This window comes from Aegilops tauschii, chromosome 6 (assembly GCF_002575655.3).
Source record: "Aegilops tauschii subsp. strangulata cultivar AL8/78 chromosome 6, Aet v6.0, whole genome shotgun sequence".
NCBI classification, from domain to species: domain Eukaryota; kingdom Viridiplantae; phylum Streptophyta; class Magnoliopsida; order Poales; family Poaceae; genus Aegilops; species Aegilops tauschii.
The window spans coordinates 223,532,505-223,559,594 of record NC_053040.3 but is presented as its reverse complement, the minus strand read 5'-3'; positions in this window follow the sequence as shown (position 1 = coordinate 223,559,594).

Here is a 27,090-nt window from a genome sequence, read left to right as displayed (position 1 = left end):
ACTCAATGTGATCTTGGATCACTAAAATGAAAATGTAGAGTCTTGAGCTTTTGCCAATCTTTGTCCTTAGCTTCTTGAAGGGGTTCCATATCCTTTTGCCCATGCCACTCCACTGTTGAACTCATCTGAAGTATACTAGATGAAAATATTAGTCCAATAAGAGATATGTTGACATTAATTACCAAAATCACCAAGGGAGCACTTGTGCTTTCAGGAGGGCGACGAGCTACATCGCCGACGCGCCCCGGTGAAGCAGGAGGAAGACTCCGATTGAGCTCGGGCGCTGCTAGAGCCGGGCCTCAGGTGACGCTGTAGTCGCACGGCTTGCTTTTGCTTTTTTCTTTTTCCTGCATTGAACATAGGGAGAAGGCCCTGTTGGGGCGTGTAATGAACCATGGTGCTTGCTCCATCATGCTATGCTTGCTATTTTTATGCTGTGTCGTGATATCCACGTTGCTACTGAGTGTCGTGATATCCACTTTCGCTCCTACTGAACCCGAGCGATTGCACTATAGGCTACGCGTTACTGAACCCGAGCGATCAATCGATCTGGCTGTTAACTGAACCCGATCAAGCGATTCCTTCGCTACTGCTGCTAACTAAAGCTGATCGAACCTGCTGCCTCTAGATGAACAGTGAGCATTGTTGGGGGGTTGGATGAACAATTCCCGATGGGGGTTGGACGAACAGGACCCCGTGGTAGTAGAGGCCGTTGCCGCTGGATGAACAGGACCCCGATCGAGCCGATTGGGGGTGGATGAACAAGACCCTGTGGAGGGTTGGATGAACAGGACCCCGTGGAGGGCTGGTTGAACAGTAGCCGATGGAGGGTTGGATGAACAGTAGCCCGCGGAGGGGTGGTTGAACAGGACCCCCTGGAGAGGGCTAGTTGAATAGTAGGCAGTGGAGCGGTGGAGGCTGGATGAACAGGAGCCCGTGGATGAACAATATCTGGTGGAGGTAGGAGGGAGACACCGTGGATGAACAGTCGCAGGTGGAGGCTGGAGGAGGTCGACGGTGGATGAACAGTAGCCCGTGGAGGCTGGAGCGAGGCCGTAGACGGTGGATGAACAGTAGCCCGTGGAGTCCCGTTTTGCGGTACGCCATGCCACTCTTGATGAACAGGACCCCTGTTTCGACCGTAGGCACTCCAACACAAGGCTGTTTCCTCTGTTTTGCGGTATGCCACACCCCTCCTGATCAACAGCACCCGTTTCGACCGTAGGAGCTCAAACACAAGTTCGTTTCCTTCGTTTTACGGTACGCCAAACCCTTCCCGATGAACAGGACCCCGTTTCGACCGTACGCGGTTGAACACAAGGCCGTTTTCCTCCATTTTGCGGTATGCCATACCCCGTTCCGGCTGTTCCGTCCAAGCCAGTAGGCTCCTGAACACGACCCATTCCAACCTAGTATGTTGCCTCCCGATGAACAGGACGCGTTCCGACCTAGTCACTTGGCTCCCGGTGAACACGACGCTGTTTCCTCCGTTCCAACCCAGCCGGTTGGCTGCTGGTGAACAGGACGCCGTCGCTGCCTCTCCATGTACACGAGCCCTGGCCGCACGTATGCGCGAGTAGGCGTTCGAGACCCCGCCTGTATGTACGTACATGACCGTATTTACTTTCTTCCACCCTGGCTGTACGTACGTGTACACGATATTAACGGGACTGCGTGACATGCTACGTCCGCTCCTCTACTACGACACGTGCCCTTCCTTACTCGGCCACGGTTCATCGCTGCAGCCTGCAGACAGACCAATCGACCAGTATGTACGTACACGTTCACGACCAGAATGACAACGCTACGTACGCTTCGACCAGGTGGTCCCGACTGTCAGGGAGGATAAGGAGGCACTTCCTTGCGTGCGAAGATGTAGCTGGTGGGTCCCAGCAGTCAGGGGGAAACATTTTTTTGCGAAATACGGTGGCCCGTCCGGTGGGTCCCTGCTGTCAGGTGGAGGAATCATTATTTTGCACGTAATAAGGTTGCACTCCCTTCCTGCGGTCGTGGACCCAGCTGTCAGCCTCTCCACGTACAGTACTCTTCCGATGGAAGTCGTTCCTTGACCACATTGACCATGCCATGCCGAGAGCACCAAGGCGGTGGATGACGGCGAGGCCTAGGAAGGGGACGACGTGGAGTCGGGGAAGATGCGGCAGTGGATGCCCACCTGGAGAGGAGTACGAGGGTTGTCTGGTTCAGCTATGGTGTGAGGCTGCCGTCACCGCAGAATAACAGGGGGTGTGGGTGAGTAGAGGGATGGCCTGGCCAGCAATGGGAGTAGTAGCGAGCGGTGAGGCCTTCGTGGAAGCACAGCCGGCCACGGGAGGCAAGAGCACCCGGTGGTTTGGACGACTAGAGCAAGAAAATCAGAGGTTGAAGAAGGAGGACGACCGTTGGATGTTAACAATCCAACGGTCACTGGTGATAGAATCATTTGTTGACTAAGTTGACAAAGCCCTCCGTCCGCGTCAACTTAGTAGGCCCACAAGTCAGCCTCCCACTATGGTGGGTCCCAGCTAGCAGGGGGAGTATTCATTTTTGTGTGCGTAATAAGGAGGCACTTCCTTGCGTGCGAAGATATTGCTGGTGGGTCCGAGCTGTCATTGGGAGTATTCATTCTATTTGGCATAATAAGGAGGTACTTGCTTGCGTGCGGCCATGGACCATGTGGGTCCTAACTGTCAGCCTCTCCATGTACATCCCTCTACCGATGTTGTCGTTTGTCGACAACGTTGACCACACCGTGCCGAGAACACCAGCGCGACGGACGACGGAGAGACCCACGAAGGGAATGACCCGGAGGCAGCGAAGCCACATTAGTGGAGGGATGTGGGTGAGTACGGTGATGGCCTGGCCAGCGGTGGGAGTAGTAGCGGGCGGTGAGGCCTGCGCGGCAGCACAACTGGCCACGGGAGGTGGTCCCGCCGGCGCTGGATTTGGCGGCCGGAGCAAGAAGATCAGAGATTGAAGAAACACGACGGTCGTTGGATTGACATCCAACGGTTGCATCTGCTAGAATCTTTTGTTGACGTATATAATAAGTAAAAAAATCTTGCATACGTGTCAACTTAATAGGCCCACAAGTCAGACCATTCCCTATTTTTTTTAATAATTTATAGCTCATTGCAACTTCTTATGCAATTTATTGCAGTCCATTTTTTTGCTGGCCAGGGCCAGGATTAAAAATTTAAACAAATTTTTGCATATTTCTGTGGGTTCCAAACTATTTTTAATACCGAAATGTCGAGCCAGATTTAAAATACTTTGAAGATATATTTAAATTAGGTTAAAGCCCAGTGAAATTGGAATATGAAAATGTGAAAAATTCAGAAATTATAAAGTATTGCAATTTGTCTATTTTTTATATTTACAGCCCATTTCATATTACTTTCAAGATTTGCAGGCATCTTGAAAGAGTTGCAGCCCATCAAGGCGTAGAAAAATAAGTAGGCCTGGATTGGGTATTCTTCAGAAAAAATAAACTGGGCTCATTTTCACAAAGAAAAAGTAGCTGGGCTGGTCATGTGGTGAACATAAAATATAAGCCTGGGCTAGATGGGCCACAACCTAGTTGAAACCTTGCTCCGTCTCAACAATAACAAAAAAATACTGCTCGAGCAGCTACGTCCCAGGTGTCAGCCGATCTTGTGTTGTTCTCTTGTCTATTGACTATATACGTTGACAATGTCGTGGGTCCCAAATGTCAGGGAACCACTAGGAGGAAGCATTTTCTTTTTCCATACGCTGACAATGGAGTATATATAACAAAAAATGAGGAACTTCCTTGCGTACGACCATGGACATGGTGGGCCCCTACTGTCATCCTCTCCACGTACATTCCTCTCCCGGTTCCTCTTGTTTGTTGACCATGTTGACAACATGAGAGGGCGGCGCCGCGGTGAGCACACCAAAGTGCGTGGAGGACGACAGCGAGGCCTCGGACATCAGCATTAACGATTTAGGAGACGGTGGGGCGGTGATGCGTGCGCTGAGGCGCAGCTAGCCGTGCGAGGCGGAAGCAGGCGGCCCCGCCCGCGCTGGTTTGGTTTTGGCGGCTGGAGGAAGACAGGACTGAAGAAACACGACAGACTGTAAAAGCAGCAGGAGTACTTAACAACCTTAACTGAAACCAGCAGGGGCACTTAATAACCATAGCTGAAAGCAGTATGAGTACTTATACAGGTTCAACCGTACAAAGCACACCTCGAACAGTGCTACTTTGCCTACAGTTAACCAAGGGTGAGGCCGCCAAGCCCCAGGACAAGGCCCAGGCGCGACCCCACGCATCCACAACCTTCTGAAAGTGGCTTCATCTCGCAATGTGGTCAATAAACAGGATATTCGCTTTAGAGCCAAGGAAAAGCATGAACATAACCTTCTGTCCTATTCTCCAAGATGGACAAGCCTTCATTATTTGAGACCACCCATGAATAAGTATCTTTTCACCTCCAAGGGGAATGGAGTAGGTCGACATAAACATTATGTTGTGACCAAGCGCAAGTCTGACCCGACCATGGTCAGGCATCTGTATAGGAACAATAGAACTGGGCAGTTTTTGTTTCAAGAAGATCACAATTGTAAAACTGTGTATAAGCAAGAGTTTATGAACAACATATATAACACAAAACAGCTCGTACCATAAGTTTCTCGACACAGTTGGACCTGTTCAACGAGTGTAGCAGTGGCACACATATCCCACGTGGACTTCCACCATTGAAACGCCCCACAAGGACCTCAAGACGATCAATAAAGTGTAGGAACTTGTGGATGTCGTCCCAGTCAACTTCAGTGCCATCAGTAACAGTCGAGTTCTTATAGATTAACAAATGAGTAGCCTTCTTAACTTTGAAAAAACCTACACGTGCCACCAATTATAAGAAATATTAGTTAGTAGTAGCATCTTCATGAGATATTCGTTGCTACTTCTAAAGTTAAAATGTGAGTAGTTAGACAGAATAGGTGGATTAAGAAGTAATCGAGGCAACAAGCAAGAGCTAGATACAAAACTAACATGGATGAACAATTGGAATGACGTCGGGGTGGAAGATCACAGTGAAGAAGAGACCAGGTTCTGCTATTTCCATCAACATTCGTGCGCCAACTTTCAGTCTGTAACACTTGAGAAAGTTTATCCAAGTTCGGACATAAAAAAAGCAGCGATCTTCTTGGTTCATGAACCCAACTCAGAACTTATATCCATGGCTTGTCTTCAATGTGACCATTAAACTGGTGTATTCAGTTATGTCAAGGCCGAGCATCTTGAGCACACGTGTTCTGGCAGAGCAAGGAATGCACTGCAGGAAAAATCATATGAGAACACAATGTATTCCTTATCCAAATCTAGAAATAATTTCCTCTTTCACGTCAGTGTTGACCATGGTACTAGTACCTTTTATCCAAATATATCAATCCAAATTTCCAAATTAGTCGACAACATGTTCAAAAAACCCCACCCTCCCGGATAGAGAAGAGGATTCTAGGAACATACTCTGCGCATTTTAAAATCCCGTGTTAGGATGAGAAGGAACAAGTGTGGCGTCTCGCCGAGGGTGCAGAAACCTGTAGGGTCCTTGCACTTTGGGCACTGCAAATGAAACACACTAGATTAAGTAGGAAGAAAAATGCATCAACGGTGGTGGCTGCCATCCTAGGATTGCCCGCGACCAAGGGACTTGGATTTATTGGGGATGTATGAAGAATTCGTACCTGGTTCTCCATGAGAAACACCCATGCAATCGCCAAGAGGGGGTTTTCTCTGAACAAGCACATGAGGGAGAAGGGGATTTAGGCCTAGTGAAATATTGTTGCTTCGTCCGTCTAGCTTACTGCTAAAGTAGGAAAGGTGGTTTTTTTTGTGATTTGACGACTCACTAGGCATTACTGTGGTGCTGCGACCGGGGTGAGTCTACCGTGAAGTTGTGCACTCTAATTTGGTGCATGGCACATGGACCCCGTTGCCGGATGCCCCACATATTAGCGAAAGGAAGTAGAAAGGCAGGAGTAACTGGTTACACATAAATATATTGTTGACAGAGAGATACTCCCTCTGTAAGAAATATAAGAATCTTTTATATCACAACTTTATACATAATAAAAATCAAGGGGAATATATATAACATAATTATAAAAAACAGAGTTGGTGATGATGGTGTGCCTTCCATCCTGCAATATAGGCCGTCCGATTTATATCTGACGGTTAGGAAGGAAACTATGGCAATTTTGCAAAAAGGTACCCACACACCTCTCCACATTTGCAAATAAGGCCTTCCCTCGTTCATCCTTTTCTCTCACAAGATAAACTACTCATACAAATGCATCTTGATGTTATGTGCAATGCACGGCATCTTGCTAGTATAACATAATATGGGGGTTCAGCTGAGAATATAATACTCAGACAGGCTCACGGTTCTAGACTTCAGGCCACATGCCGGTGGGCCTACATATTTGGGGGCCCATGTGTTCTACCTCATCGCTTTTCATATTGCAAGCGATCAGTATAGCACTGGTTTTAGATGTTGTCGCAAGGCGAATACACAAAATTGAATAAAGCACAACAACTGTTAGAATGAAATTGAACGACAGTTCCTAACCAACAATCAGAGTTGCAATTCTATCAACGATATACTACATGATAAATAATACTGTCGTACTACTTATACACACATGACACTTGTTTCACCATGCCAAATTATTACATCAAAATCTCTTGGAGGATACATCAGTTCGGCAGTTGCGTGCTGCTACAGATGAATTTCAAAGTTGATTTGGACCAGCTCTCCTTGCCGACAAAGTTCGATTTTGACATCATCCCCTACCGCAAGATATGATTTAGATTTGAACCTTGACCATCCTTTAGCATCAATCATCATGCGACCATCCTTTGTACTTACGGTATATTGAGCAGGTTCATTCACACCAAGGCTGCGCATGGTAAGAGAAACTTGGCCATCACTAGTAGAAAACGGAGCTTTATTACCGGTTCGTAAGGGCCTTTAGTGCCGGTTCTGCAACCGGCACTAAAGGGTGGAGACAAAAGGCCCCCCTTTAGTACCGGTTCGACACGAACCGTCGCTAAGGACCCACCACGTGGCGTGAGCTCGCACCATGGTATGGGGGACCTTTAGTACCGGTTGGTGTTACCAACAGGTACTAAAGGTTTTTTTTGAAAATTTTGGAAAAAAATTGTTTTTTTTCGATTTTCAATTTTCTGAATTATTTGATGATGTAGTCTCTAATCACCCCTCTTAACTGCTGAAGTGTGGATCACTCATTCCAAATCATCTAATTTCCCGGCCGGTCACCCATCCTCGCACTCCTCCAGCCTGAGCATGCTTAACTTCGGAGTTCTATTCCCCCTACTTTCCAAGTCTGCACTTGTTGTTTTCCTGACAAATGTAAGCTGTCAATCCTATTAACCCTCAGCAGTTTAGCTTGAGCATTAGGTCACACGTTTCACCGTTTGAGTTTGAAACTATTATTCTAAAAACATTAATTATTTAGTAACACTAATATTTCTTGAATAAGTTTGACCATAGTTTGACCACAGTTTGACCATAGTTTGACCAGATTTGACCAAAATTCAAAAAATTGAAATAATTATTTAGTAACACTAATATTCTTGAATAATTATGTAGTAACATTAATACTTCTTGAATAAGTAGTTTGACCATAGTTTGACCAGATTTAACCAAAATTAAAAAAAAATGAAATTTGAGCATATCTTTTTTTCCTTTTGGAATTTGAGGATTCTAAAAAAATGCAAACATGCCGTAGGCAGTCAAAATCGGATGCGGATTTTCGTGCTGAACATTTTGATATATTATACGTTTTTCCCGACATCATATGCAAAAGTTATAGCCGTTTTACTTTTTCATAACACTTTTTGCAAAACATGTCCAAATTGAAGTTTTTTAATTTTCCAAACTAGTAGATGTAGTAATATAACCACATCTCGAAGAATTTTATTTTTTGATTTTTTTATCATTTTCTTTTGTTTTTTTAAAACTGAAATGGCAATAGACCGGGGGGTAGAGTTTGAAAATTGCCCTATAGTCCCGGTTTGTGTCTCCAACCGGGACTATAGGTCAGACCCCTTTAGTCCCGGTTCGTGGCACGAACCGGTACTAAAGGTTAGCCCTTTAGTACCTGTTTGTGCCACGAACTAGGACTAAAGGGGATCGTGGGGCCCCGGCCTGACGCCAGCCTGCCACCACCCCTTTAGTACCGGTTCGTGGCACGAACCGGTACTAAAGGTTCAACATGAACCGGCAATAATGCATAGCCGTTCGAACCGGGACTAATGATACCATTAGTACCGGGCCAAAATCGAACAGGGACTAATGTATCTCACATTAGGTCCTTTTTCTACTAGTGCATGGTCGCCCGGATTGTTGAACGACTCCTTCGTTGCTCTAGGAATTCTCTGTTTGCAAACAAGAAGACACACACAAATAGTTAGATTAACACCGTGAATCATGTGAAACATCATGGAAAGAAAAAAGAACGAAGCACTTGGGAGGCCAATGCTTACCAAGAAGGTGGAGATGTTGGTTTTTGTAAGGACTTTGGTATATGCAGTGCGAACTGCAACCCAGTCTGTTGCTGGTGCAACTGCTGGTTCCGTTGCCGCTGCACGGGCCGGAGCAGATGCAAGTGCAAGTGTTGGTGCAGGTGCCGGAGCCGTTGCTGGTGCCCGTGCTGATGCGACTGCTAGTGTCGCCGCTGCTGCCAGAGATGGTGCTCCTTGTAAAGCTGGTGCCAGTGTCGGAGTAGGTGCCGGTGTCAATGCCCGATCCTCTGGTAGATCAGCCTGATCTGCTAACGCAGTCGGCGCCCAATCCTCAGCTGGATCAGACTGAGCTGCCGCTGCTGCCAGTGCTAGAGCAAGTGCCGTCGGAGAAGGTGCCGGTGTTTGAACCATTGCTGAAGGTGGTACCGATGTGCGAGACAGCAGTGACCGTGTCTGGTTTGCTATGATCAGCTTTCTAACTTGACTAGGCTCCATGACTGTGATCTAGTCTTTTTCTTCATTTCTTTTAAACACGAGAAGGACTAATTGTGGCGTGTTTGTTAAACCAAACTGCAGTTCATCATAGGGCTTCACCTCTTACTCAGACAACAGACTGATCCAATTGCTTCCAGTAATATAAGTGACGGACAGTGCCTTCATTACTGACACGGCATAAGAAGTGAAACCTGCAAAAATAACCATCGTAGAGCAAACCAAATGGTTTATTCTGTGATGAATGTCACATGGCAAAACCTGCATCGTAAAATTGCAGCAAAAGTAAGAAAACATGACATTAAATCAATAAGATTTAGACAGTAAATCAATAAGATTTACTTGATGTGACACGAGTGAATCCTTACCAGGAAATCACTATGTTGAAGTACTAAACAGAAGATTGATCGTCCAACCACGCATGGCATGCAGGGCCCCTGCCTACTCCCACAAGCAGGACAATCCAAAGGTCATGACAAATCGTATGGACCGAACATCCATGGGACTGGAAATCCCGGTGGGTGCGATAAACCCTGCAATGCATACAGATATTGGAGTGTAACCATAATTGATAAACCGTCCTCACAAAAAATATGATATGGATACTTCAAAATATATAGACTGAATTGAGTGGACAAACATTAACATAGACTGTTGTCAGGACTCACCACACACCAAAAGCGGCAGTACTAAACAATACAGGGTTCACACACACACAAATCAAGTACTGAACAATATACTTACTACACACAAGCAAAGTTGCACTAATTAAACTCTGCAGATTATTTCTTGCCACCGACCTACGGGATGAACCCCGCATAACTGACTAGGCCATGGACTTCGTGAGAGGTGTCTACCTGCACCATCACCATCTCGTCAACCTTAGAGAACCTAACAGAGTGGTATTTCCACTCATAAACATGATGATGAAGACAGTCCGCATCAGATTTGTCAGGAAGCTTTACAAGAACCACACCCTTCGTAATCGAAGGCACAACCAGGAAATTGTTGTGGTCAAGTACAGACTTGAGAACACGCCTCACAACAATGCTACAGGAAAACACTAGTTCAGGACACGTGGCGACAAGGACACATCAGCTGGACAGTTTAGCAGTAGAACTCATCCTCAGGTCTTCCAGTTCACATGGCATGACTTTGAGAACTTCATCTTCACCGCGGACCTGGTTCTAAATCAAACAGAAACCAAATATTTTATTACGACCTCTGTTCAGAAATATAAGATGACTTTCGATATTTTACTCCATATATGACTACATATACGCACAAAAATGAGTGAACAAAGACACTAGAACACGTCTTCAGAGGTATGAGAGCAGAGGGATTACTTGCAATATCAAGTTACCGAGGCAAACATACTTTCTTCAAAGGTAGCATTGATGTTCATAAACTAGTTGAAAGTAATCTATAAGAAATCAGTGTCAACCTCTCGCATGTTTTGGTCAAAACAGGAATTTAGAACCGTCATTTGGCACACAAAAATCACATGCAAGATCACCCAGAAAGTTACTACTAGTACTAGTACTGCGTGTTAGATGAAAAAACACGATCAAGATCGAGAAAAAGATCATCAAGAAGAGATATTACCTGGACTTGCTTAATGAGGATCCCGGAGAGGGGTCTTGGACAGGGCGATGGCTTTGAGCCTGTCTGGGGTAGTCTCGGCGGGGTGCTTGCACTTCTTCGTACCATGAGCCTCAACGGTTTTGGCCAGAGCCATAGACATCACTTCGGCCGGTGCAACGGCGTCCATCAAGAAACTGTCAAATAGAAATAAAATAAAAAGAAACCATAATCACAAACCTAATAGAAGAATAGAGAGGGAGTTATAGGATAAGTCTCGGGGTTGCAAGACCGAGCCTTGGCCAGAATCAACACCATTGATGCGCTCACCTTTCCTTCTTTGGGAGAGAAGAACAATGGCAGAAGCAGGTCGGGGTTTTCTTGAAGAAATGAGGAACAAGATGAGGGAGAAGCAAGTTGGGGTTTTCTTCAAGAGAGGAAGCTCAGGGAGAAGAGTGAAATGATGGTTGCTTCGTCCGTCCAACTTACTGTTGGAAAGGAGTGCGAAACACGGCAGGCACCTGAACTTACACAGTGCTCCTACTACTAGGCATGTGCAGTGGTTCATATGTCACTACTACATAATCTTGTTGCTAGTGTAGTAAGATATGACGATAACAAATGATGTTGTGTGCATGTCAACTATATGAACAGTAATGTAACATAGTACCCCTTTTTGACTGTCCGGTCGAGAATGAACGGTGAGATCAATGTTAACAGAACTAGGTCTACAGCGCACAGAGAGTACGGTGCTACAGTACTCAATGGAACATGAACCATATGAAGCACGAATCAGTGTTAGGCAGGGTGAATGAAGGGTGCACGGGATGGGAGCAAAAGTTCCGTTCTCGACCCACTTTTGGGTGTTTGGCAGAGTGCATGAAGGGTGCATGAGTCCACACTAGTAGGTTAACACAAATACACTAGGAGCATGCATGAAGAGGGGTGCTGAGATGAGCATGCACAAAGAGGGAACAACTATATTGAGATGACAGACCCACACGCTCTGTGCTATAGTGACTGATCTGCACCGTCTGAGTTTGATCCAACGGTCATGTTGCGCTGAGACATGGACATGCCCATGCAGAGGACAACACCACTAAAGTCTCTCTGCTTATCGAGGCGCACGAGTTGGTGATGCAGGGTGCAACTGCTTGCAGAGCCCACTTCCGGTCGACGGGAGCCAGCTCGTCAAAGACGGCATCCAATGACACGAATTGAATCCGGTGACCGAGCCCTGAGCGGATTCGCCCGACAATGGCAGCCCGCAACCTCTCCTTGTCAAGCTCCGCCCCCACCATCGCACGGAGATGGCTTAGCTCCTCGGAGATATAGGTGAAGAAGGAGACCAGGTCAGGAAGCCGCAGCTCATTGAAGTCGACAGGGTGGTCGAACGGGTTTAGCCCGACGGCCGGCATGGTCGCCTGGCACGGCGGTAGGCATCGCATAGCCGCAACACGTGCGTGGCAGCATGGTCCACCAAGTGGCTGAGGCGATCCTGGACCTCGTCACGATTGGCTCGCTCGCGCTTCAGCCGTCTCGCTTGACGGCTTACCGTATCTCCCGCTTTCTGCAGCAACGCCGCCGATGGCTCGAGCATCTTTGTGGTGGACGCCTACCGCTTTTGAAGCTCCGTGAACTCCCACACATAAAGGAGGAGCATGGAACTCCTCTCATCCTTGAGCACACGGAGCTCCACATCCTTAACCCTGAGCTCTGCATACTTGGCCTGGAGCTCCTGTGTCAGGTGCCTCACCTCAGACTCCGTGATCTGCTGCGCCGCCATGGCACCAGGTAGAAGCAATGGGGAGAGGAAGCAAAGGGGGCGAAACGGCTGAAAGGCAATGCAATATACGGGAGGGCGGAGGGAGCCAGCCGAGGAGCGGGGTGAATCTTTTGGTTTTCACTATGGGAAAACACCAGTCGACGACTTTTCACATTAGGGCGCAGTGGGTTTTACAGGCGGAGTCATCGTGACTAATTGCTGCCGCGCCTGCTCCCGTCAATCAAAAAATTAAAAATCATGCCGCGCCTGCTCCCGTCAATCAAAAAATTAAAAAATCCTACTGCACCTGCCACACCCAAAGACCAGAGCAACGTCGCAGTAGATATTTAAATTTACCTGCCGGCAAGGAGATAGAAAGGGGTGAAAAAATAAATGTGGCGGCGGCCTAGGTAATCGGTCGCACTTGCCCAACTAGCTAGCCACCGTGCTTCACTTATGTACTCGGTGGGAAAGGTGGTCTTTCATGATTTGATGACTCATTTACTTGCTTCGGCGCTACGATCGAGGAGGACCCAGAGAATGTGCGGTAGGGCGTCCCACATCTCGACAAGGAAGAATATATGCATGCACCACCCAGGAGGACCCCGAAACCGCGCGGTAGGGTGTGCCACATATCGGCACAGAGGAAAAATGTGCGTGTAAAAATATATTGTATCAGACGTACTAGCTATGGTTCGACCTCGGGACCCAACCAGTCGATCAGAAACACCCCACTAGCCACACAGCTTCATCATGCTAACGTGGCGCGGTTCGACAAGTAACAGCACGAGTTACACGTATTTTGCAAGTGTAGGAACAAAAATGACAGCGACGTAGAATATCACATCCACCCCGCAGCTTAGATGCTATGGTGATACGAGTTTTTACGTCGTTGGAACTGAGATCCAATGGCTTGGGAGTAGTCTTTGTAATTATGCGCAATTTCCAAACTCTCCAAGGTTTTTTTTGCAAATAAAACATTCATGCCTCGTGTGTGCCGCTGCATCTTGGATCCAACGGCTCCCCGTTGCTCATCTTAGGTGCTCCCCATAGCTTAATTAGCTGCTACGGTGATACGAGCATCTAGGTCATATGATCTGTGGTCAGATGCCACATGCGTAGTACTTGTACTTTCTGCGCAATTTCCAAACTCTCTCACGCGTCTATTGCAAAAACATTCAAACCTCCTACTATGAGCCGTTAGATCTCCGGGAAATCATATCACCATAGAATCCACGATGCGGGAGCACCTCATATTTTCCCGTGCGAGAAAACATCAAGTGCTCTCGCAGCTTGGATGCTATGCTGATACAAGGTTTGAGGTCGTTCGATCTGAGATCCAATGGCATCTGAGCAGTCTTTGTGCTTGTAAGTAGTGGTCGGACTCTTTCGGGGCTTTTCTGCAAAAGAAGACATTCGAACCACCGAGGAGTTGTTGGAGTACAAATCCAACGGCTCGGAAGAGCTTGTGTCACCAAAGCATCTAAGGTGTGGTAGCACATGATATTCTTACATACAGGAGAATATGACGTCCAACTTCATCTTAGATGCTACGGTGATACGGGCTTCGAGGTCGTTGGATATGGGATCCAAAGGCATCTGAGTAGTTTTTGTACAAATTGTGTGCAATTCTCGAACTCATTAAAGTTTCCTGTAAAAAATATTAAGACATCCCGTGAGCTGCTATATCTCAGATCTACAAGCTCCAAGCAACTCGTAATAGCATATAGCATCTAAGGTGTGGGGGCACATGATATTCTCCCGGGGAGGAGGGGGTGCACAACCAATCGGTGTTTGGGAGGGTGGGCAAAATATAATGTTCAAATAATACAATCTAAACAATCCTAAACAGAGCTTCACAATTTTATCTAAGGTCGAGGGGTTAACCCCCGACAATCTACATAGCTCCGCCTAAACACAACATTTGCATGTACTCCCTCCGTCCCAAAATTCTTGTCTTACATTTGTCTAGATACAGATGTATCTAACACTAAAACGTAACTAGATACATCCGTATTTAGATAAATCTAAGACAAGAATTTTGGGACGGAGGGAGTATGTAGTACTAGACTTAATATTCATGTTTCGGTTTCCTATTCATTTTAAATATTGAATTGTGGACCATGCATATCTTACATTTTACTCCCTTCATTCCTAAATATTAGTCTTTTTAGAGATTTCAAATGGACTGCCACATACGGATGTATATAGACATATTTTAGAGTTTAGATTCACTCATTTTGCTCCGTATGTAGTCACTTGTTGAAATCTCTAAAAGACAAATATTTAGGAACAAAAGGAGTATTTTTTAATTCTTGTCATACATGCATAGTTTGGAAAAATAGATGCACTATACTTACTGGATTGTTGTTGTATTCGTGTGTGTGTGTGTGGTCATATGCTTGATACATACAAAGTTTTCTCACCACCATACCGTTCATCTTTTAAATTTGAATTTGCCATGAAAACTTACTAGGGATACCATGAAATGTGAAATCCATGTTAAGATCACTATATCACAAACTCACTCTAATTCAAGAACCCGTCATAAATCAATCACCATGTTGAGATTACTATTTGCAAGGAAAATATGGGCATTGTAATACACATAGATTCGTTCGGCAACTTAAAATATTCCTTTCGTATTCTCGAATGGTAGGACCCAATGGTATACCAGCCAGACCCCGGCTCATGTTGATCCTCAAAACAAAAAAATCGGGCTCGTGTCCTTCTGGTGGCGTGCGTGGTACGCACATTAGCCAACCCCAACCAGTCGAGCCTCCGCGTTTCGAGTCGAAATATCTGGCGGCCAGAATTCTAGCCCTAGGAAATTCCCGTCATGTCCCCGGTCCATAATGACTACCTATGAACAATGGAGGGATGCTTTAGTAACTAGACAACGTTACCTACCGTGCCGAGCACGGTTCAATTCCCTCGGTTACCGCTACCCAAGGTCACCTGTCAACTCCATTGCCTAGTACTAATAGGAGTACGTAATCGAGCTTAATGCCCAAATTAGCACAGCAGGCTTTTACCTCATCGGCTGTAAAATTGGAGCCGTTATCGGTGATGATACTGTGTGGGACACCATAACAGTGCACAACACCGGATATGAAGTCTATCATTGGTCCGGCTTCAGCCGTTTTAACTGGTTTGGCCTCTATCCACTTGGTGAATTTATCTACCATGACCAGCAGGTACTTTTTCTTGTGGCTTCCTCCTTTAAGGGGTCTGACCAAATCAAGCCCCCAGACCGCAAAAGGCCAAGTAATGGGGATTTTTTGTAAAGTGGTGGTTGGCATATGGCTTTGGTTGGCGAAAAGCTGGCATCCGACACAACGTTGGACAAGGTCCTGTGCATCTGCTCGGGCCGTCGGCCAATAGAAACCTGTATGAAAGGCCTTACTTACAAGGGCCCGAGCCACGGCGTGGTGACCACCGAGACCGGCATGAATTTCGCCCAAGAGTTGTCGTCCCTCTTCTTCGGAGATGCATCTTTGAAGTACTCCGGTAGCGCTTTTCTTGTAGAGCATTCCGTCATGGACCTTGTAGGCTTTCGAGCGCCGGACAATGCGGCGAGCCTCATTCTGATCCTCAGGGAGCTCTCGCCTATTAAGGTAGGCCAAGAAGGGCTTGGTCCATGGGGAAATTACTGCCATTATTAGATGGGCCGATGGTGTTATCTCGGTGGCTGAGCTCCCGATGATATCGGTATTGTGTTCGGAATCTGGGGGTGTCATCGGATCCGGACTAGTATTGCCGCTCTCATCCTGCCACACCACGGATGGCTTGAAGAGCCTTTCCAAAAGATGTTAGGCGGGACGGGGTCACGCTTGGCGCCCATGCGAGCAAGGACGCCCGCCGCTTGATTGCTTTCTCGAGCCACATGATGAAACTCGAGTCCCTCGAACCGAGCTGATATTTTGAGTACGGCGTTACGATAGGCCGCCATCTTCGGATCCTTAGTGTCGAAGTCTCCATTCATTTGGGATATTGCGAGATTTGAATCCCCGCGCACCTCCAGGCGTTGTATGCCCATGGAGGTAGCCATCCGCAGACCGTGTAATAAGGCCTCGTATTCGGCTGCGTTGTTAGAGTCTGTGTACAATATTTGGAGTACATACTGGACCGTGTCTCCAGTTGGGGACGTTAAAACTATGCCTGCTCCTAAACCGGTCAGCATTTTAGATCCATCGAAGTACATGACCCAGTTGGAATATGTGTCGTACTCTTTAGGGAGTTCGGCCTCTGTCCATTCGGTGATGAAGTCGGCCAATACTTGGCATTTAATGGCCCGACGTGGTTTGTATGTTATATCGAATGGTAAGAGCTCAATGGCCCACTTAGCAATCCGGCCTGTAGCATCTCGGTTGTTTATTATGTCATTGAGTGGAACTTCGGAAGCCACCGTGATAGAGCACTCTTGGAAGTAGTGTCGTAGCTTCCGGGATACCACGAAGACCACATATGCTATCTTTTGGTAATGAGGGTATCGGGATTTGCATGGTATGAGGACAGTGGATACGTAGTATGCCGGTTTCTGGAGTGGGAATTTGTGTCCGTCCGCCTCTCGTTCAACGACGAGCACCGCGCTCACCACCTGGTGTGTCGCGGAGATGTATAACAACATTGGTTCGCCGACGCTCGGCGCGGCCAGGATTGGGTTACTCGCTAAAAGAGTCTTTATTTCTTCCAGTCCGGCCGTTGCCGCATCCGTCCACTCAAAGTGGTCGGTGCGTCGGAGAAGGCGATACAGTGGCAATGCTTTTTCTCCTAATCTAGAGATAAAGCGGCTTCAAGCTGCCACGCATCCGGCTAGTTTTTGGACCTGTTTAAGGTCTATTGGTATAGCCAATTGTGACAAAGCCCGAAATTTAGCTGGATTGGCCTCAATTCCTCTATTGGAAATGATGAAGCCCAGAAGTTTTCCGGCGGGAACGCCGAAAACACACTTTTCCGGATTGAGCTTGATGTCATATTTACGGAGGTTGTCCAATGTGAGACGCAAGTCGTCTATTAGTGACTCGACGTGCCTAGTCTTGATGACTACGTCATCCACGTATGCTTGAACTGTCTTGCCGATTTGTTTCTCCAGACATGTTGTAATCATGCGTTGGTAGGTGGCGCCAACGTTTTTGAGCCCGAAGGGCATGGTGTTGAAGCAGAAAGGTCCGTATGGGGTAATGAATGCCGTTGCAGCTTGATCAGACTCCTTCATTTTGATTTGATGGTATCCGGAGTATGCGTCGAGGAAACACAGTGAGTCGTGTCCTGCAGTGGCGAGGGAAGGGGAAGGGATCCTTAGGACAGGCCTTGTTGAGGTCTTTGAAATCGATGCATAGGCGCCAGGATTTATCCTTCTTTGGTACCATCACCAGGTTTGCTAGCCAGTCCGGGTGTTTTATTTCTCTGATGAATCCGCCCTCGAGTAACTTGGCTAGCTCCTCCCCCATAGCTTGTCGTTTGGGTTCGGAAAAGCGCCGCAGTGTTTGCTTGACCGGTTTATATCCCTTCAATATATTGAGGCTGTGTTCGGCCAACCTGCGTGGGATTCCTGGCATATCAGAAGGGTGCCAGGAGAATATGTCCCAGTTCTCACGCAGGAACTCTCATAGCGTGGCGTCGACCGTTGGGTCTAGCTGTGCCCCGATGGATGCTGTCTTCTTGGTGTCCGTCGGGTGGACCTGAAATTTGCTATTTCAGCTACTGGTTTAAAGGAGGTGGATTTGGGTCGCTTGTCCAGGATTACGTCGTCCCTATCCACCGTGGAGCGTAGTGCGATTAATTCTTCGGCCGCGAGGGCTTCGAACAGTGCCTCGAGGGCCAGGGATGTAGTTCTGATTTTGGCGCAGAGTGATATGTCCGGATGACTAGCAAGAGTGATAATGCCATTGGTCCCGGGCATTTTGAGCTTCATGTACCCGTAATGAGGTATATCTTGGAAGCGTGTAAATGCATCTCGCCCCAATAGGGCGTGATATCCACTGTTGAAAGGGGCCACTTGGAAGGTTATCTCTTCGGACCGATAATTCTCCGGCGTGCCGAATACCACGTCGAGTGTGATTTTTCCCGCGCATCGTGCCTCCCGACTGGGAATGATTCATCGGAAGGTCGTGCTACTTTGCTTGATGCGGCTCCTGTTTATTTCCATTTTGTTGAGTGTATCCTCGTAGATGAGGTTTAGTCCGCTGCCGCCGTCCATGAGCACTTTGGTGAGCCGAAAACCGTCCACAATTGGATTGAGGACCAAGGCGGCTGGTGCCCGGACTGTCCGGAATTTTTGTTCGTCACTGGCATTGAAAGTTATGGCCATGTCGTTCCAGGGGTTTATTGCTGCGACTTGGCAGACTTCGGCGAGGTCACGGAAGGCCCTTTTGCGCCGATTGTTTGAAGCGAAGGTCTCGGAGACTGTCAGTACGCTAAGGTCTTCATCTTCCGGGGGTGTTGCTCTGGGGTATTTTTGGTGAGGATATCCTCGCCGCTCTTGGCCACTTGCCGGAGTATCCAACATGCTCTAAGGCTGTGGGTTGGTATGGTATCCGGTGTTGTGTGTATTTTGCATGGCCTATCGAGCCATCCCTCTAGAACGGTCCCGCGCCCCGTAATGGGCTTAGATTTCTTTACTGTTTGGTTGGGCGCCCCGCGAGGGTGCGTCCTTTTTGCCCGGACGAGGGGTTGAGCGGAAACCGGTGATTCCCAGCGAGCTGCCTGACTTTTCCAGGCGCTTTCCATTGCGCAGTACTTCTGTACTATGGTCGCCAAGTTAGCGAAGTGTAATACGCGACGACTGTTGATGGTGTTGAGGATTCCTTCATCCGTGCAATTACTGCAGAATATTGAGATCGCGTCTTGATACGTCTCCATCGTATCTATAATTTTTTATTGTTCCAGGCCAATATTCTACAACTTTTACATACTTTTGGCAACTTTTTATACTATTTTTGGGACTAACATATTGATCCAGTGCCCAGTGCCAGTTCCTGTTTGTTGCATGTTTTTTTGTTTTGCAAAAAACCATATCAAACAGAGTCCAAACGGGATAAAAGCTGATGGAGATTTTTTTGGAATATATGTGAATTTTGGAAAGTGGAATCAACGGGAGATGATGCCCGAGGGGCCCACGAGGGTGAGGGGCGCGCCCCAGGGGGTCAGGTGCGCCCTGGGCCCTCGTGGCCACTCCGTCAGGCGGTTGGTGCCCTTCTTTCGCTGCAAGAAATCCAATATCCAGATAAAAATCGTGTCCAAATTTCAGCCCAATCGGAGTTACGGATCTCCGAGAATAGAAACGGTGAAAGGGCAGAATCAGGGAACGCATAAACAGAGAGAGACAGAGAGACAGACCGAATCTCGGAGGGGCTCTCGCCCCTCCCATGCCATGGAAGCCAAGGACCAGAGGGGAAACCCTTCTCCCATCTAGGGAGAAGGTCAAGGAAGAAGAAGAAGAAGAAGGGGGGCTCTCTCCCCCTCTCTTCCGGTGGCGTCGGAACACCGCCGGGGCCATCATCATCACCGCAATCTACACAACACCTCCATCATCTTCACCAACATCTTCATCACCTTCCCCCATCTATATACAGCGGTCCACTCTCCCGCAACCCGCTGTCCCCTCTACTTGAACATGGTGCTTTATGCTTCATATTATTATCCAATGATGTGTTGCCATCCTATGATGTCTGAGTAGATTTTCGTTGTCCTATCGGTAATTGGTGAATTGCTATGATTGGTTTAATTTGCTTGTGGTTATGTTGCTGTCCTTTGGAGCCCATCATATGAGCGCGCGCGTGGATCACACCATAGGGTTAGTTGTATGTTGATAGGACTATGTATTGGAGGGCAAGTGTGACAGAAGCTTCAACCTAGCATAGAAATTGATGGATACGGGATTGAAGGGGGACCAATATATCTTAATGCTATGGTTGGGTTTTACCTTAATGAACGTTAGTAGTTGCGGATGCTTGCTAATAGTTCCAATCATAAGTGCATAGAATTCCAAGTCAGGGATGACATGCTAGCAGTGGCCTCTCCCACATAAAACTTGCTATCGGTCTAGTAAAGTAGTCAATTGCTTAGGGACAATTTCGCAACTCCTACCACCACTTTTCCACACTCGCTATACTAACTTTATTGCTTCTTTACCTAAACAGCCCCTAGTTTTTATTTGCGTGCTCTTTATATTCTTGCAAACCTATCCAACAACACCTACAAAGTACTTCTAGTTTCATACTTGTTTTAGGTAAAGCGAACGTTAAGCCTGCGTAGAGTTGTATCGGTGGTCGATAGAACTTGAGGGAATATTTGTTCTACCTTTAGCTCCTCATTGGGTTTGACACTCTTACTTATCGAAAGAGGCTACAATTGATCCCCTATACTTGTGGGTTATCAGGACCTTTTTCTGGGGCCGTTGCCAGGGAGTTATAGCATGGGGTGACTATTCTCGTGTGTGCTTGTTTGCTTTATCACTAAGTAGTTTTTATTTTCTGTTCTAAGTTGTTCTCTATCTTTATTTATGGATATGGAACACGAAATACCAAAGAAATTAGTTGTACCTACTGAACCAATGTTTGAAGAACCACTCAAAATCTCTCACACTCCTGAAGCTTTTTACTTGGATCATCTCCGATCCCTTTGTGCTCGTGCTGAAACCCAAACTAGCTTAGTTGAGGGCAAATCTTTAGATGAGCATGCTTGTTATGTGCAACACCGCTTATCTCAAAAAGGGAAACTTTTACTGGATCAAATTCATCGTTTGCAGTGTTATGCTTGAAATTTATGTGAAATATATGATTTTACTTGTTGTTCTGAAGACCCTAAGAAACACCTTCCCTACCAATGTTTGTTTAGTGATAATGGAATCGTATCTTCGTATACTAAGGGTGTTTATAATTACTATGATGTTCAACGAATTGAAGAATTTGTTGCTTTTAAGGGTGCTTATGAAATTGCTTCTTTGATTGAAACGTATGATGCTACTCTTTACAAATCTGAAAATTTTCCCATACTTAAATATTGCTATGATAATTATGCTTCTAATGCCTATGTTAAACCATATATTGAGGACTCCTCCACTGTCCAAGAAGAGACTAATATTTTGCAGGAGTCTATGGAAGAAGAAATTGATGAAACTGTGAGCTCATTTGAAGAAAAATATGATGAGGAGAGCGAAGAACAAAAGGAGGAAGATCGGATTAGCTACCCATGCCCACCTTCTAATGAGAGTAACTCTCCAACTCATACATTATTTAATGTCCCTTCGTTCTTACCGAAGGATGAATGCTATGATGATTGTTATGATCCCGTTGATTCTTTTGAAATATCCCTTTTTGATGATGCTTGCTATGCTTGTGGCCAAGATGCCAATATGAATGCTTATGGAGATGAACTTGCTATAGTTCTTTATGTTAAACATGAAATGGTTGCTATTGCACCCACGCATGATAGTCCTATTATCTTTTTGAATTCTCCCGGCTACACTATATCGGAGAAGTTTACCCTTATTAAGGATTATATTGATGGGTTACGTTTTACTACTACACATGATGATTTTGATAGATATAATATGCATGTGCTTGCTGCTCCTACTTGCAATTATTTTGAGAGAGGAACTACATCTCCGCCTCTCTATGTTTCCAACACGATAAAATTGCAAGAAACTGCTTATGCTATGTATTGGCCTTTACTTTGTGTGCATGAATTGTTCTTTTATGACATGCCGATGCATAGGAAGAGAGTTAGACTTCGTTATTGCATGATATATGTTACTTTGTGCTCACTACTAAATCACCAATCATTGTTAATTAAAATTGGCTTTCATACACCTTGGGATCCGGGTGGATCCATTACTTGAGCACTATATGCCTAGCTTAATGGCTTTACAGAAAGTGCTGCTAGGGTGACAACCCGGAAGTTTTTGTAACGCCTCGGATCTGATGCGCTAGGTGTCTTCCAGTTATTCGTCGTTGTTTCCATGTCTTTTGCTTGCATGTTGCATTTTGCCATGTCGTCATCTGCATTTCATATGCATGCTTTTCAAAACTTGCATCCGTTCGGGTCCTCCCGGTTCTCTCCGTTGTCCGTTCTGAGCCCAGACCACACTCCCGCGCCCGTCACCCCTCTCAGACCTTGTTTCGTGAGCGGGAGAAAAATGCTCTCGGAATGGGCCGAGATTTGCCGAGTGGCCTTGGTATATCACCGGCAGGCCGCCCGTCAAATTTCGTCGCATTCGGAGTCCGTTTGATAGCCCAACCGCTAAACATTCGACCGCAATATAGTCGGTTTATTCGTCGGACGTTTCGGTCTCCAGAACTGCCATCAGGCCGCACCTCTTCTCTCTCTCCTCAGCCCAAGCCCTCTCTTCACAGCCCACCGACCCCTCTCCTAGTCCCTCTCCGCTCCGGAGCCGTCCAATGGCGATCGAACGGTACAAAAACGGATGAAATCCCCCTAACCTAGACCCCCCTGCCTATTTAAACCCCCCCTAACCTGCCATTTTGGGCCTAACCTACCCTAACCCCCCTCCCCCTCGGATCCAGCGCCACCGCCATCCTCCTCGGAATCCATGCCGGACCGATGCCCCGCCACCACTTGTCGCCGCCAGAACCACCAAGCGTGCCACGTCGCCCCCAACCAACTCCCACCGCCGCGGCCCGCGAAGCCCACGGGGAGCCCGCCCCGGGCCGCGACCGGGCCCAACCCCGTGCGCCCCTGGCTCCCTCGCCCGCTCGCCCGAGCTCCCGCCTCCCTGAGATCCAGGTCGGGAGGAGCTCGACCCCGCCGCCATGGACCATCGGACCCTGCCTCCCCCGCCGCCGGAGCTCCTCCAGCCGGCGCCCGAGCGCCGCCCCGAGCCGCCCCTCGCCGTCGCCTTTGCTCTGCCGCCCCTCGTCTCGCGCCCTGCCGCCGGATGGCGCCTCGCCTCCCGTCGGTGAGTGCATCGCCGGATCCCGCGTCCTCCGGCGTCCCTCGTCCCCGCCGGTCCCGGGAAACGGACGGATCCGGTGGATCCCGTCCAGATCCGCCCCTGCCCGGTGGGTCCCTGTCCTCCCCCGCCGCCTCCGTCGAGCTCCATCGCCGGCGCTGCCATGGCCGATCGGGAGGAGCCCCGATCCGCCGCTGCGTCCACCGCGTGTGGCCTACGCGCAGGCCCCGCGTCCGGCCCAGCCCCGGGCCCAGCTGCAGCCTACCCTGCCCGGCCCCTCAACTGCCCTGGGCCTCGGCCCGCTAGGTGAGAATCCCCCAGCCTGCCCCGTTGCTCTATCCGACGCCCTGGGCGTAGGATAGTATCATGCGCTCACTTTTGTTGTCTGCGATTTTGGCCAAGTCCCTGGAAACTGTTGCATGTTGCATACTTTCGCCTGCCATATCTCCATGACCATAGCTCCATTTTGCGTGAATGATATATCGAAATGTTCATCATGATGTGCTCTTCATTTTGTTCCATTGTTCCATGCTTTTTTGAGGTCATGTTCATGCCCTAATCATCGTTTCAAGAGTGCTATATGCTGTTAACTGCTGTCTGTTTACAGAACTTGGTGATTTGTCTTTTTCATTGCATTTTGTGTGTGCATCCTATGAGCATGAGCTCTACATGTGTTTTAAACTATATCATGCTATATTTACAGTGGTGCTAGTCTTGTATTTTTAGGATCTCTGTGGTGACTAGAACAAGCATGCAAAGTAGCCTCCATGATGTTGCTGATTTCTGTTACTTGGTGATTTCTGCCAAGTCTGAGTCTGTTATATTTTGTTGCCATGTAAACCTGCTGTCTCCATGAATTCTATGCATAATCTGGAGATATTCACTAAGGACGTTGTGTTACACATGTTATGATATATCCATCCATGCCCTTGGTTGCATTTATAGCCTGCTGTAACTTGTTGCAAACTTGCTCTCAAATTGCTAAATAATGTTGCTGTCAGCCTGTTAACATTAAGTCCAGTGTTTTCCATGTGTTTTGATAGTGATCCATGCAACCTATGGACATTCTATTACCATGATTAGCTTCATATTTATGCCTTCTTACTGTTGGTTACCTTTCCATGCCATGTAATGCTATGTGGTGAGTGGTTCAAGCTCACCAACATGCCTACTTATCGTTGTTTCTGCCATGAACTGTTATTTTCTCCAAGTCTGAATCTGTTTATGGAACTTACTATGTTTACATGGGTGCCATCATATCTTCTGTGCCTTTTTGGCTCGTGATTAGTAAGGGACTTTTGTTCTATGAAATTAGTAGATTCATGCCATGCCTTTGTTTTCCATGATCTGTTTCTGTAGCATGTTGTTTGATAGCTCTAAACTTTGCAACCTGATGTTATTTCTGCCATGTCCAATGATTTCTGCTAAGTCTGTGAAATTGTTATTATTTGCAATTTTGCCATGTCCTTTTGAGCATGTTCTAGTGATTTCTGGAGGTAGCTCAGTGTTCATGCTTTGTAATGCTTTACCTGTACAGCATGCTCATGTCATTTGTTTTCATGTTAAGGTGTTGTAGCATATTGGTTTTATGCTTGTAAGATGCCTAGTTGCTGTTTTGGACAGTTTGTTGCTATATCTTGTTTGGACTGTATGTGTTGCACCGTTGCTCCGTTTTGAGCATGCTCTATATGAAACTTGCTTATTTTTGCATGTAGATTCATGTTACCTTGTTGCATCCTTGTTTTGAGGTGTTTGCTTGATGTTTGAATTCATTTTGCATCAATGCCATGCTTAACTTGTTTTGCTCATATCTTCTAGGCCGTAGCTCCGAACTAAATGAACTTTATATGTAACTTGACTAGAATATTTCGTGTAGATCATCTTGGTGCATTTTAACTTGCTGTTTATCAACTTGAACATAAGGTTATTCAGATCTGGACCAATTTCGAAATTTGCATATGAGGACTTACCGGATTTGTTCTATGTTGTTTTCGGCCTCATTTAAACTTGCTTTGATGTGTTGTTCTTGTATGCATCATCTCTTGCCATGAGTAGCCTCATGTAGCCTTGTCATGCATCATACTTGATTGAGCTTCATGCCTTGTTCATGTGTGGTGTGTTTCCCATGTTGTGTGCTTCTTCTCGATAGTTCCCGTTTCGTTGCGATCGTGAGGATTCGTTCGTCTACGCTTGGTTCGTCTTCGTGGCTTCATCTTCTTCATGGACTCGTTCTTCTTCCTAGCGGGATTTTAGGCAAGATGACCGTCACCTTGGATCTTATTACTATCATTGCTATGCTAGTTGCTTCGTTCTATCGCTATGCTGCGCTACCTATCACTTGCTCTTCAAGCCTCCCAAATTGCCATGAACCTGTAGCCTTTGTCACCCTTCCTAGCAAATCGTTGTTTGGCTATGTTACCGCTTTGCTCAGCCCCTCTTATAGCGTTGCTAGTTGCAGGTGAAGATGAAGATTGCTCCTTGTTGGATTATGTTATGTTGGGATATCACAATATCTCTTATTAAATTAATACATCTATATACTTGGTAAAGGGTGGAAGGCTCGGCCTTATGCCTGGCGTTTTGTTCCACTCTTGCCGCCCTAGTGTCCGTCATACCGGTGTTATGTTCCTTGATTTTGCGTCCCTTACGCGGTTGGGTGATTTATGGGACCTCCTTGACAGTTCGCGTTGAATAAAACTCTTCCAGCAAGGCCCAACCTTGGTTTTACATTTGCCTCACCTAGCCTTTTTCCCTTGGGAGTCGTGCATCCCGAGGGTCATCTTTATTTTAACCCCCCCGGGCCAGTGCTTCTCTAAGTGTTGGTCTGAACCGAGCTGCCTGCGGGGCCACCTTGGGGAAACTTGAGGGCTGGTTTTACTCGTAGCTAGTCTCATCCGGTGTTGCCCTAAGAACGAGATATGTGCAGCTCCTATCAGGATTGTCGGCACATCGGGCGGCTTTGCTGGTCTTGTTTTACCATTGTCGAAATATCTTGTAAACCGGGATTTCGAGACTGATCGGGTCTTCCCAGGAGAAGGAATATCCTTCGTTGACCGTGAGAGCTTATAATGGGCTAAGTTGGGACACCCCTGCAGGGTATTATCTTTCGAAAGCCGTGCCCGCGGTTATGTGGCAGATGGGAATTTGATAATGTCCGGTTGTAGAGAACTTGACACTTGACTTAATTAAAATGCATCAACCACGTGTGTAGCCGTGATGGTCCCTTCTCGGCGGAGTCCGGGAAGTGAACACGGTTTATGGGTTATGTTTGACGTAAGTAGGAGTTCAGGATCACTTCTTGATCATTGCTAGTTGCACAACCGTTCCATTGCTTCTCTTCTCGCTCTTATTTGTGTATGTTAGCCACCATACATGCTTAGTCGCTGTTGCAACCTCACCACTTTACCCCTTCCTTACCTGTCGTGGAATAGTCACGGCAGATGCCCTTGTTAAAGGGCTTAGTCGTGGAGCCATCGCAACTAGGAATCTTAAAGGGGTTAAAGCGGGACAAAGGACACGAGGGTTATGCTGGTTCGGCCCCTTACGGTGAAGGTAAAAGCCTACTCCAGTTGAGGTGGAATTACCAGGGTTTCGATGACCAGGGAGTGAATCCGCTATGCCTGGCTACCGATTTGATGTTATCTCTCTTAAGCCGCCGGCGGATCATCCCCTTATATACACGGGCTGACGCCCCGCGGCCTACAGAGTCCCGGCCGGCTTATAAACAGAATCCGGCTCGGTAACTAGTTAATCTTGCCTTACAACACAAGTCACGCCATTACGGAGGTTTATCACTACGGGCCTTAAGTCACCTACGGGCTT